This window comes from Euprymna scolopes, chromosome 3 (assembly GCF_053919585.1).
Source record: "Euprymna scolopes isolate OS-2025 chromosome 3, ASM5391958v1, whole genome shotgun sequence".
Classification (NCBI taxonomy): Eukaryota; Metazoa; Mollusca; class Cephalopoda; order Sepiida; family Sepiolidae; genus Euprymna; species Euprymna scolopes.
Window position 1 is genome coordinate 195,250,808 of NC_136484.1, and position 12,717 is coordinate 195,263,524.

The 12,717-nt window shown below is 39.2% G+C and overlaps 1 protein-coding gene across 4 annotated transcripts in view; it reads right to left on the reverse strand.

The window, feature by feature from the left end:
• LOC145260562 (uncharacterized) overlaps positions 1-12,717 on the reverse strand; it is a 131,788-nt gene that overhangs the window by 45,621 nt on the left and 73,450 nt on the right. The gene's annotated exons all lie outside the window — the stretch shown is intronic.

Genomic DNA, 12,717 nt, shown 5'->3' on the forward strand with positions numbered 1-12,717 from the left:
TTCGCCGAAAAAAGGAAACTAGCTCAGTATGGTTATTGGGCGCATAAACCCCAATAAAACGAAATGCCACATCCTTTACGGTAACATCTAGAACGAGCAATCTTCCCTCTGGATCTGCATAAATAGGGTCACACGACGCATCAAGAGTGCGTTTAACTAGCCAGGTAACCCCCCTTGCATGGGTATCATAATGTGCTGAATAGAGCTGAAAGTCTCTAAGGAGCACACCCTGATAATCACTAGGAATGAAGTGAGTTTCCTGTATACAACAAATATCCACACCAAGGCGTTGAAGGTCGCGTGCAACTCGAAGTTTACGAGAGGCGTCCCTCAACCCTCGGACATTTAAACTAGCTAATCTTAAGGAAGCCATCTTGAGTTACTTAGGGTTGAGAAACCTAATCAAACATAGACGGTGTCAAGACACCGACAGCTGTCCCCAATGATCCAGTGGTCATCTCAGTGGTGATAGACCCGTCAGGGGACAGACCGCCGATGTCTAGGGGGAAGGTTAGTTTAACTGCCCTATAAAGTGAAGGATGGAGTTTGATGGGGACCCGTCCAACACATCGTTTTCTAATTTCGATTAAGTCGTTGTCGTTGAAATAGGCTGCTGGAGGATAAAGGTTGAAAGCAGAGTTTGCTTCCTCCAGCATAGTCCATAGTCCTTTGGCCTCCTCGCGTTTCCTGACAACTGTTAGTATATGGTTTGTTTTAAAATTTTCAGAGTTAGTAATGTCTTTTTTTTGGTATGATTTGAAAGCGAGGAGGTTTCTGTATTCTTTCCTGCTATGGGACTTCATTATGTTCTCTACTTCCGCCGTGATCTTGCACACATCCTTCCCATTAAAGAAGGGTTGTTTTTTTTTCCTTGATTCAGTCTCTACAGAGGGGCTTCTATGTCTTTTCTTATCTGAGGGGGGAGGAGGGGGCATGTCTGTTTTCATTGGAGAAGGGGGAGGGGTGTTCTTGGGCGTGTTGTTTGGCGAGCAGAATGGTGACGGTTTGGGGGTCTTTTTGGAGGGAGAACCTAGAGATGTCATTTTGGTGTCTCTATGGGGCAGAGAAGCTTTAGTAAGGGGGGGGGGCTTTGCGAGGGATTTGCTTTTCTTTTGAGGTCGGTTTTTCAGGGAAAAGGGATTCAGGGAACTCTTTCTCCTCAGATTTTCTCCTTTTCTCATCAAGAGTCTCTTTTAGTTTAAGTAGGGTTTTGAATTTATTGCCCCCTGGGTCCTTACTTGTTCTAATTTCAATTTTCTCTTCTTTAGAGAGGGACTTAGCATAAGTCTTGGGTGGGGATTTTTTTGAAAGAGGGATGAGTGTCCAGTTGTCCTTCTTTTTGGGGGATTGTTTCTCTGAATTAAAAGTCTTTTCAAACTCTTCAGGTGTGATTTCGTTTTTCTCTTCTGCTGGTGTCTGGGAATTGTCCTTAGGTTCTACATAACCTATTTTCCGGTCATTTGTAGGGATAATTTTTACAGCTGGCTTCCTTTTGGGGCATGTGTAAGTGAGATGGCCGACTTCCCCACATATCCAACATGCTGGTCTTCTGCCTGCAACCACAATTGGCAGCTTCTCTACACCAGCCTCCAGGTAGTATGGTATACGTAAAAATGCTTCCGCGTTAAGCAGAATGTCAAAGGTCCATACTCCATTATAATGGTCCTCCTCTATTCCGGTTATGTCCCCAAACTTAAGTAAGAAAGCGGCTAGGTATTCCCCGGGGACAGCACCTGGAACTTCAAAAATGGACACTGTAGTTCTTCGCCTTCCTAAATATTCCATCCTCAGAACGTACTCATTGGTAATGATTTCTTTTTTTGTCATAGCTATGCATTCGTCTTCCGTCTTAAAAAGAGCTGCCCATGTGTTGTATCCTTTACATTTTGTAATTCGCTCAGCTCTTAAACCTGCTGATGCAATTAATTTGGTGACAACGTCTTTCGTTGATCTTATTAATTTTTTTGTTTTGCGGTCTATTACAAATAGAGAAATAGTCCTCTTAGCAAACTCCTGTAATCGCGGTTGTTCCAACTTAATACCAGTTTCTGTCGTAAATTTAACGCATTTCTTTGCGTCTTCGACAAATTTTGCCACGTCAATTTTTACTTTTGGTGGTTTTGTCCATCCACCTGATGCCTCATCTTCCTTCACCTCAACCGTCGGCACACAGCTGGCAGATGCCATGGCCGGCGTATAACAAGAGGAGAGAAAGATAACAGTCCAAAAAAAAATGAAAAAAAAGAGTCCGGTAATTGAAAAAGTGGTGCCGGGGGAAGAAGAAGATAAGCAATAACAAATTTAACAAGGTGATAACAAAATATTAACAATATAACAATATACGAACCAACAAATTTTTAACCATGTAACTCGAACGATAAAGTCGTAGTCAAGATGGACAAAGACTAAAGTTACTTCTCATGAAAGAGGAGAACTATTTATGGCACAATGGGAGATTCCATTGTGCACACATGGGCCAGTCTATTCCTTGGATTGTGATTGGCTGAATCACCTGATTGGATATGCTTGTACATGAATACAAGCCCTCAGTCCAGCTCAATCTGATGTCTGTCTTGTGCATGAGCTGAACCCTTGGTAAGTGTTGCTGCTATTATTATTATTGTTGTTGTTGTTGTTGTGTGTTATTGACTAACACAGTTCTTTTGATTATTCTACATCTCCCCCCCCCCACGAGTAGGCTGGGTTGTGTGAGAGGTGTATCTCTCTTTCAGGCCTAGTTTGTTGTGTGGTAGTAACCTAGAAAGAGCTCGGGGAATCCTTGATCGAAAGCGTGGGGATATATGTGTGGTTTGTTGTTGGGGTTTGGTTGCTGTGTATGTGCTATTACAGGGAGATAGTGGGATATGCAAGAATGTAGTATCGCTTGAGGGAATTGTTGGTCCTAGTGCTGCACTTGGAATTGGGGTTGGTGTAGGCTTAAGTTCGCATTTTCTGAGGAAACGGCGGTTCCTAAGTGTGATCCTTCAGGATCCGTTAACCCTGATTCAGTATTGTCGATCTGGTAGGGAACTGATGATTTTGCCCGTTGTGTTCCATCTGCGATTGACTGGATTTTGGATGGCTACAGTGTCACCAGCTTGTAATGGTGGAAGGTTGTGGGTATATTTATTGTATCTTTCCACTATTTTTGCATTGCGGTGGTGGAGCATTTCCTCGCGATGTTGTGCCGCTGACACCCATTCAGGATGAGGCTTGTAGAGGATTGGCTGTGATGGGATGGAGTCACGTAGTCGACGGTGAAGTAATAATTGGGCCGGTGATAGGCCAATGCTTTGGATTGGGGTATTCCGATACTGCAAGATGGCCCGGGCAACACTGTCATTGTCCAAGGAACCGTGGGGGCCTGTGTTTCCTTTCACAATCCTCTTTGCAGTTTTTACTGCGAGCTCTGCCCTGCCATTGGATTGGGGATACGCAACAGAAGATAATCTGTGCCTAACACACCATGTTTTCAGAAATTCTTGGAACGTGCTGGAAGTGAAAGGTGGGCCGCCATCGGTGCTGAGTTCTTCTGGGGCACCATATGTTTGGAACAGTTGTCGGCATATGGACATCAATTTGGTTGTAGTAGTGTGACCTGATTCTAGGCGGTATAAAATTAGCCAACCAGTTAGCCTATCTGCGCAGGCAAGGTATGTGTGATCTCCAATATAAAAAATATCCATGACGATTTGTTGGAATGGCCACTCTGGGGATCGTGTTAGAATGATAGGCTCCCTTGGTTGACTAGGTGCGATGGTTGAGCATACCATGCAATTCGCCCTAATACTGCGGATTGATGCATCCATCCCTGGCCAGTACACCGATTCGTTGGCACGTGCTTTCATGCCGACTACTCCTTGGTGTGCAGAATGCAGGTAGTGTAGGACCTTTTTTCGTTGTGTTTTGGGGATGACAATCCTTCGATCCAACAATACTAGACCATTGTCAGTGCTAAGGCGGTGCCTCACCTCCCAATACTCACGGATTTCAGGCGCAGTGAGATTACGTGTTTTTGGGAAGCCTTGCTGTATTGTGTCTATTAATTTGTTATATTGTTGATCGCAACGACCTGCTGAACGAATTAGGTCTGGTGATATCATGGCTATATTACTGCTGTCTGCAAATGTTGCTATTAAGGCTGTTGACTCTGTTATGTTGCTTATGTTGTTCGACTCCAGTATATCCATTTGAGAGGGTTTTGTTGGAAATATATCGAGGAGGGCTTGCACCATCGCCACTGGGTGGCGGGAAACTGCATCAGGGCCTCTGTGCCACTTCCCGGGGCAATGCTGTCTGGTAAATCTGTATCTCAGGGTCTTTTCCTTTAGTCTAAAGAGCCGGGGGTTTTGGATCTTGCTCAGATCACGATCGCCAAATATCTCCTTCAGCGGTTCATGGTCTGTGACCACTATGATGTTTGGAGAACCCATGACGAACATACGGCATTTCTCCAATGCCCATGCTATTGCTGCTGCCTCACCCTCTATTGGTGCGTATCTGCGCTCAGCATCCGTGCAAAATCTGCTGCCGGCATATATCAGATGCCAACCTTCGGAACAGCAGATTGGGGCTTTTTCCATGGTACATTGGCAATGTTTTTGTAGGAGTAGGAAGCCCATTCCTTCTTTGCTCCAATCTGGAGCAAGGCAAGTTGCTCTGTCTTTGTCAAATGTTGCTACCCCCTTCTGGACTAGGTGAATTATAACTCGCTTGGAATCTTTGAATACGTCTTCAAGGTTTTGATTCCAAGCAAATTTGGAGTTTTGTTTGACGAGGTCCCGAAAAGGCACCATAACTGGACCCAGTGAATATGCCCAGGCTACTTGGTTGACAAGCCCAAACCATGATCTGGCATCAGTAATTGTCCTTGGGACTGGAAAATCCTGTATCGCTTGTATCATGGATTCAGAAGGGGTCACTCCTGAAGAAGTTATCTGGAGGCCTCCAAATTGTACGACATCCTGACAGAATTGGAATTTGTCGGTGTTGAGCACAATTCCATTCTTAGCACATTGGAGCAGAAAATCGAAGGTATGATAAAAGGCTCCCTCAATGCTAGAGTCATATAGCAGGGTATCGTCTACTATCTTCACCTTGCGTGGGATATCTTTTATTATCTCATCGTATCTGTGAGTGTAAGCATCCCCAGATGCGACATATCCTTGAGGCATCCTAAGATACATGTATCTTCCCCACTCAGTTATGAAGGTGGTTAATGGTTGAGATTCTTTGTCTAAGAGAATCGAATGGTATCCATCAACAGCGTCTAGAACTGTTTTCTTTGTTCTAGGTGGCACTTGCAGTGCCAACTGGAATGGCGACCCAGTATGGTGGGTTTCTCGCTTGCATTGAGAGTTAAGGTGTTGGTAATCTATTGTTCTCCTTGGATTACCATTCTTTTTGGCAGTTATTACCATAGTACTGCACCAATCAGTAGGCATACTCACGGGTACTGGAGCTATGATACCTTTTTCTACATCCTTCCAAAGGGCTTGTCTTACTGGTTCCTTGAAGTGGAAGGGTACAGGAATTGGGTTATGCCTGGCTTTAGGGATTGCTCCCTCTTTGAGGTGAATGTGGGCAGCTGGGCCAGACATGGCTGGAAATATCCCATCTTTGTTGAATGTCGTTTTGGCAAACTTTTCTAGGAGCCAGCTCTTAAGTTTGCCTATGTTATCTTCTGTTGCGGGAAAAGGGAGGTTTTTGGGGCGATTTGGCAATTGATCTACACACTTTTTAGACTTGGTGTCTACCTCTTCATGTACGTCTGCTAAAGGGTTTGGAAAATGTTTGTGCAATATTCCCACATCGATGCAGGCTGCTCTGCTGAGATAAAGCCGTTGTATGCCCTTGCATATGTAGAGGGCTTGTTTAGTTGTTTTCCCTCTGACCACAAACTCAACTGGTAGCCAACCCTGACACATGAGTGTGAAACCTCCAACTGTTCGTATGATCTTTCTTGATTGGATAAGACTAATCTCTGTGAGGCCCATTTTGATTAAATGCTTTGGTCCCCCAAGACAAATGGCGGCACCACTGTCGGGAAAAACCTTTAGCGTTGTACTACAACTCCTAGGGATATTGACAGGTCGTCTGGGATCTGGTTTTGGTGAGAATGGGATTACTGATGCATTTATTTCAGTTAACAGATCACCTTCTGTAGTCATAATGGTGCCCCTCATTTGATCGAATGTGATATGGGCCATGAGTGTATTCATGGGAGCTTCTTGGTCTTCAAAACTCTTTATCACTGCCGGGCGATATTTCTTTGTCCGGCACACTGCTGAGAAATGGTTAAGTTTCCCACAAGTGTTGCACATTTGATTCCATGCCGGACATGTTAAATGGCGGGCACTTGTCCTTGGAGTACCGTGTTGGTGACTACCGCAACCTATGCAGGTTTGACGGGGTTCTTTATCAGCAATGTTATCGTTGTGAGTAGCAGTAGAGCTAGTGCGAATATTGCCTCTGCTAGTTCGTACAGCACTGTGTTTTTTTTTTTGCGATACATTGACATCCGGACTGTAGCTATGTCTGAGGTATCAGTCATTGCGGTTTGGTCCCGTAGTGCAGACTCAAATGCCTCAGCATGACAAATATTTTGGTTGAGAGTTTTTAGCAACCCGGCTTTTGCCAGTAGATCGGTCTGAAGCGTATCATTCGATATCCCTTTGATAAATTGGTCCTTGATGTAAATGTCGGACAGGTCGTGATCGCAGTTGGGGCATGAAAAATTACAGTCTATGGCCGTGGACCTAAGACGAACAAGGTATTGTTGGATGGGTTCATCTTCATGCTGTGATATAGCTGCAAATGTCATCCGATGGACCATGGGATTTGATTTTTGAGTTACCAATGCTTCTGTCATCTCTAGCAGCTTGTCTGGGTTGGTGGTGAAGAACTTAGGGTACGTATTTATGATTGCGTTTTGAACGGATTCATCAGCGCAACTGTATAACTGGGTATTGGCCTGAGAAGTTGGCATGTCCGTTATTCTGGTGAATACTTCCCAGTCAATCCGAAATTTTCTGAATTGTTGAGGGGTCATTTCGAGATGAAGTTGGGGAGGCCTGGCAGCTGGTGCCTTAGCATAGGTGGTCTGGGTAGCGGGCTCCTTGGCTTGTCGAAGGATAGACAGAGCTTCTCCCATTGTTGTGATTCCCAATTCTCTTAGCATGGCTCGATCCATTACTTGAAGGTTTTCTTTCCTCAGTTTTTCCTTCACAAAAGTTGCAGCGTAGCTCTTGGCGGAATCGGCTGCAATGCCTGCTTTAAGGAAATAGTCTTCCCAATCTTCTGTCTCGAATCCTGTTCGTAGCGCCATGTTGGATTGTGTAGTGGACTTTCGGTCAGCGTTCAAGTTGTGGATAACTTGACAAAGACTAAAGTTACTTCTCATGAAAGAAGAGAACTATTTATGGCACAATGGGAGATTCCATTGTGCACACATGGGCCAGTCTATTCCTTGGATTGTGATTGGCTGAATCACCTGATTGGATATGCTTGTACATAAATACAAGCCCTCAGTCCAGCTCAATCTGATGTCTGTCTTGTGCATGAGCTGAACCCTTGGTAAGTGTTGCTGCTATTATTATTATTGTTGTTGTTGTTGTTGTGTGTTATTGACTAACACAGTTCTTTTGATTATTCTACATCGACAAACAACAAAATCTCACCCCATCACTGTTGAGGTCCCTAAATGCCAGAAAGCTTTCTGCTCTAATAGTTTCTTCCTTCGAACAGTTAGTCTTTGGAATTCCCTTCCTGCTGCCTGCTTCTCTGACTGTACTGATATGCATATGTTTAAATAAAACTTAAACCAATATCTTGTTCATCTTCTCTAAGCATGGCCCCAAATAGTAGTCCTTTACGTTCAAGTGGCGATATGCCTTGTTTGGGGTGAACGTGAGAAAAAATAAAAAATTTTAATAATATATAACGTAAACATAAAACTACTTTTAATGCCTAAACAGATTTGTTTTGTCGCATTCTTCTATGGCCGTGATTGCCGTGCAGTTCAATTATGTTTAATTTACCCACACACATATTTACATATTGATAAAGGAAGCATATACATTGTCTCACACTCCCAGAATGCACTAATATATTTTTACCTACATTCACATCAAATTATTTTTTTTATGGGAATCGCTCCAGAGAAAGCATGAAGCCACTTGATATAAAGAGCTAACAAGAATGAAAAATAATTATTGCAGGAGATGCCTATTGACTTTAGCCTTGAAACAATCAAGTTTATAAGAAAGAGGAAAGCAGTCAGTAAAAAGGGAGTTCCACAAGTTTGTATGTAGTTCTTGGAAACAAAAAATGGCTGGAACAGAAAGCTGTATTATAATGAAGTATCAAAACAGTGAATTAATGGAGACCACTTGATCAACAAGACAAACGAGCTGGAAGAAAGGAAGCAGGAATAGATCAGACAATTCTGAAGAACACATGCCATAATAGTATTTGTAGAAAAGACTGAGACTAGCAACATTATGTCTGGGATAGGATGGAACCATATCTGAGCAGGAGCTGCTAAAAACAACCTATCCTGCCTTAGAGTGCAAAATAGACTACGTAGCCTAGTGGGGGATGCTCTTTTCTCTTCCCTGCAACCTCTCTCCCACAGAAGAGACGTTGCGAGCCTGTCTTTGTTTTATCGTTATTTCCATGGCAAGTGCTCGTCTGAGCTCTAATCTTTGGTCCCCCTCGCCAATCTTTCACAAAAAACACCCGTCTAGCTGAAACCACTGTCAATAATTTTCCCCATTCTTTATCTGTACCTAAATCACAATGTAGATTCTATGAACAAAGCTTCTTTCTTAGAAGTGCACGCCTTTGGAACTCTCTTCCGTTTGCCGGACTACAACTTGGATATCTTCAAATCCAACATAAATAAATTCCTGATAAACCGCCCCCTAAAGTAATCCACTTTATAAATCTCCAATACTAACGATTACTACAATATTATCCCATTGATTACTGTACACGCAATAACACTTATTCCCGAGTGGCCTCCGGACCTTGATAAGTGGTGACTTCCATGTAAAAAAAAAAAAAATAGAAAACGTACAGAGAAAAAGGGTGGAGTAATGAAAGTACAGATACGTTTCTGCAACCCTTAAATGTCACAAAGATTCACGATATGATCTGATAGTAGATGTTTAAAGATAGAGAATAGCGTTAGGTGTGAGAAAGTGTTTACAGCGAAAGAACTGATTTTATAAGAAGCAGAAAGAGCAATGGATCTAATATCTGAACTTCAAACAAGATTTGATTTGCCATATGTTCCAAAAACCTGGAATTATCCAATAAACATTTTTTTTCCTGTGATTAATTTCTGTTAAAATTTGGCCAGAAACCATTTTCATTGATGAGTGAAGGAAATACGGAGATTATTTTTTGATGGACAGAACACGTCTTAAACATTGATGCAGGACGCTCTCCCATTTTTTCTAGAGAATAGAGATTTGTCACTCAGAGAAATCTTTGTTATAATTTTAAAGTAAAGATAAGTGTAGAGTTACAAGTCAGAAAAAAGGTTTGACAAAGAACTTGTAACGACATGTCAGATGTCAATTAACTTTTCGTATGATAATAATAATAACAGATAACATTAAGGCCACTAAATTCACGTCACTATTCGTGAATGTTATCATGTTTTTGTTATAGTTGATTTGTATGCACAACAGAATTGACAGTTGACCGATAAGGGACAATTGGCATATGGCAAATAGTGGCCTCTTAAATTTAATCAAAGGCTATTCATTTAAATGTGTTAAATCTATCCCCCCCCCCAAAAAAATATGGAGGAATAAGATCATTATGACTAACTCCATATCTTAAGTATTCCAAAATTTTAATTTTTTTTTTTTTACTGTAGAAAATTAGGAATTTATATTTGAAGCAAGTTATAATGTTTGAGTCAGAACTTTTTGCTTTTTGTTATTTAGGCAGAACTGGTGGGATCTGTGTGTGTTGGCGTTGCTTGAGAAAAACTGAACAACTCAAATAATGGCAACTCCCATTCCTGAACCCCATCATATAAATATTTTAGAATTTGTTTGTTTAAGGCATAAATTTATAAATAACTAGCTGTACGTTTATCTGGTGTTTGCTCAAAGTCATTTAAAAAAAATAATAATAATGTCTTACAGTTTTCACAGATATTTAAGTGATTCAAATTTATGGACGATTTACATAAGAAAAAAGTTATAAGTTTTTACCATATTAAATTGAGGGATAAGAGATTGTATTTATGCCAACTTAATATTGAATTTTTGTGTTTTGTGATATCAGCAGCAGCATTGCTTGCTGGTCCATTTATATTAAGCACGTTGGTTTTGTTATGGGAAGGAAGCCATGTTTATGCTGACTTGAAATGATGGAATTAAAATTTCAGCTGAACAAAATCTCCTCTCAACCAAAAAGTTTGTATATGATTAATACAATACTAACTGGCCACCTGATCGTTGCCTTGTTGTAAGATACACTTAAACATATTTTAATTAATGTAGATTCAATATTTATTATTGTAGAAGCAATTCTCTATCGATTATTATATTGGTTCTAACATATCATAGTAAGATCCAAACTAAAAGAATATATATATGAATTGGGTGCCATCAGCTAGAATCACAACCAAAACATACAATTCTCCATCTTTATCTTTATTCCTTTGCGTCTGAGCCACGTCCATATCATATATATATATATATATATATATATAATTATTTCCACAGTCAAACAACATCGTAGCCTACAACAGCCATGACAACCAACGAATTAGAAGTCCAAGACTCAAGTTTTGCCCTCATTTGGGCTGATCAGTTAGACATATATATATTCAGTTGTCATCACTTTTTTAAGGATAGAATCGCCCAATCATGTAAAACAAAAGATACAAGCAAGCAAACAAGTAAGCAAGCCCGTACGTTCCACAAAGTTTTATAATAATTAAGATATATATATTTATATGCATATATATATATTTATATGCATATATATATATATATATATATATATATATATATTAGCAGGGTGCTCGGCATTGCCCGGTCATAAAATACGCTTTAATATATTTTGATTAATGCAGATTTCGTATTTATTATTACTAGCACAAATGCCTCGCAAAGCCCGGTCGTAAAGTATGCTTAAATATGATATTTTAATTCTTGCAGATTTCATGGAGTTAATGTTCTATCGATATTATAAAGTTGCGATTTCAAAAATTAAAAAAATATATCCATATGACTTGGGTGCATTAGGTTGAATCGAAACCGAAATAAAAACTTATGAAAAAATATATGTATATATACATAATTTGAGTTCCTTCAGCCATAATCGAAACCGAAATAAAACTTATGAAGAATTCTTGATAAAATTATTTATAAAAAAAAATAGATGACTTAAGTGCCATTAGCCATAATCGAAACCAAAACTTATGAAGAATTCTTAGTAAAATTATTTATGACAAGAAATGGAAGTACATAACAATTAAATGACCCGGATGTAAGTGTGGCACAGAAAATTACACACATGCTATCGTATTAATATATAGATGATTTCAGTGATTGAAATTCATAGTCGATTTTACTCATGAAGTTCAGAAAATGTCAGCTTTATAATGAATTATTTATATAATGTAAGCACAATCTCATAAGTAAATGCTGTTTAATAATGTAAACTAAATTGAAAAATAAGTCTATTTGCTGTGAAGGAAATAATACGCAAAATATTTGAAAAGTAAATATTAGACTTATCATGTGACTACTTATAAATAATAATTGAACGGATGAGTTTGAAAACCGCTTATGTCATTAAATAAGAACAGTTTTTCATCTAGTATTGATGTGAAAATAATTTTACAAAAATAAATAAAAGTATCAATATTATTTTATCAATCATGTCAGATAAGCCACCTCTGTCACAAGAAAAGACTATCAGACTATCCTTAATCAACATCTCGACAGACTTCCATCCTTGTGAGATTTTTATATCTCTGATAGAAAAATGATTTAAAAAATGCTTGAAAAGGACATCATATAGTTGAAACTTGGTCATATTTTTAAGGTAAATAAATAATTTATTTTAAAGAAAATTTGACTTTTTAAAAAATTTCTAATAAAAAAAAAAATAGTTTAACATTTCTGTTAAGCAATGTTTTCAATCTTCTGAAAGCGTTTAAAGTTCAGGAAATAGGAAATTAATTTTTTTTTTATTCATGACATAAGCAACCAAGATGCAAAAGTGATCAGTAGGGCTATGACAAGAGAATATTCTTTTCATTATTTTGATTCAGTTAATATCTTATGTTTTTAGATAGAATGATGTGATTCTCAATTGATTAACTGTGTCTAACTGTGTCGGATATATAATATAGTGAGTCAAAACAATGATAAGAATATTCTCTTGTCATAGCCCTAGTGATCAGTAACAAATGATTCCAGTCTAACAGAGAAAACTTTAAACAAGACTAAATTTTACAATCGTTAAATGTGATTGAAAATGAAATATTTTTGTTTCTGGACATTTATACAATGAATGATGCAGCAGCTCTTTATATAGCTTCTTGTCATAAAGCTATATTTTTATATAACTTTCGATTATGAGGATATTGTTTTATATAGTGTTTGGTTATGAGACTATTATTTTATATAGCTTTTGGTTATGAAGCTATAGCTTTATATAGCTTTTGGTTATGAAGCTTTA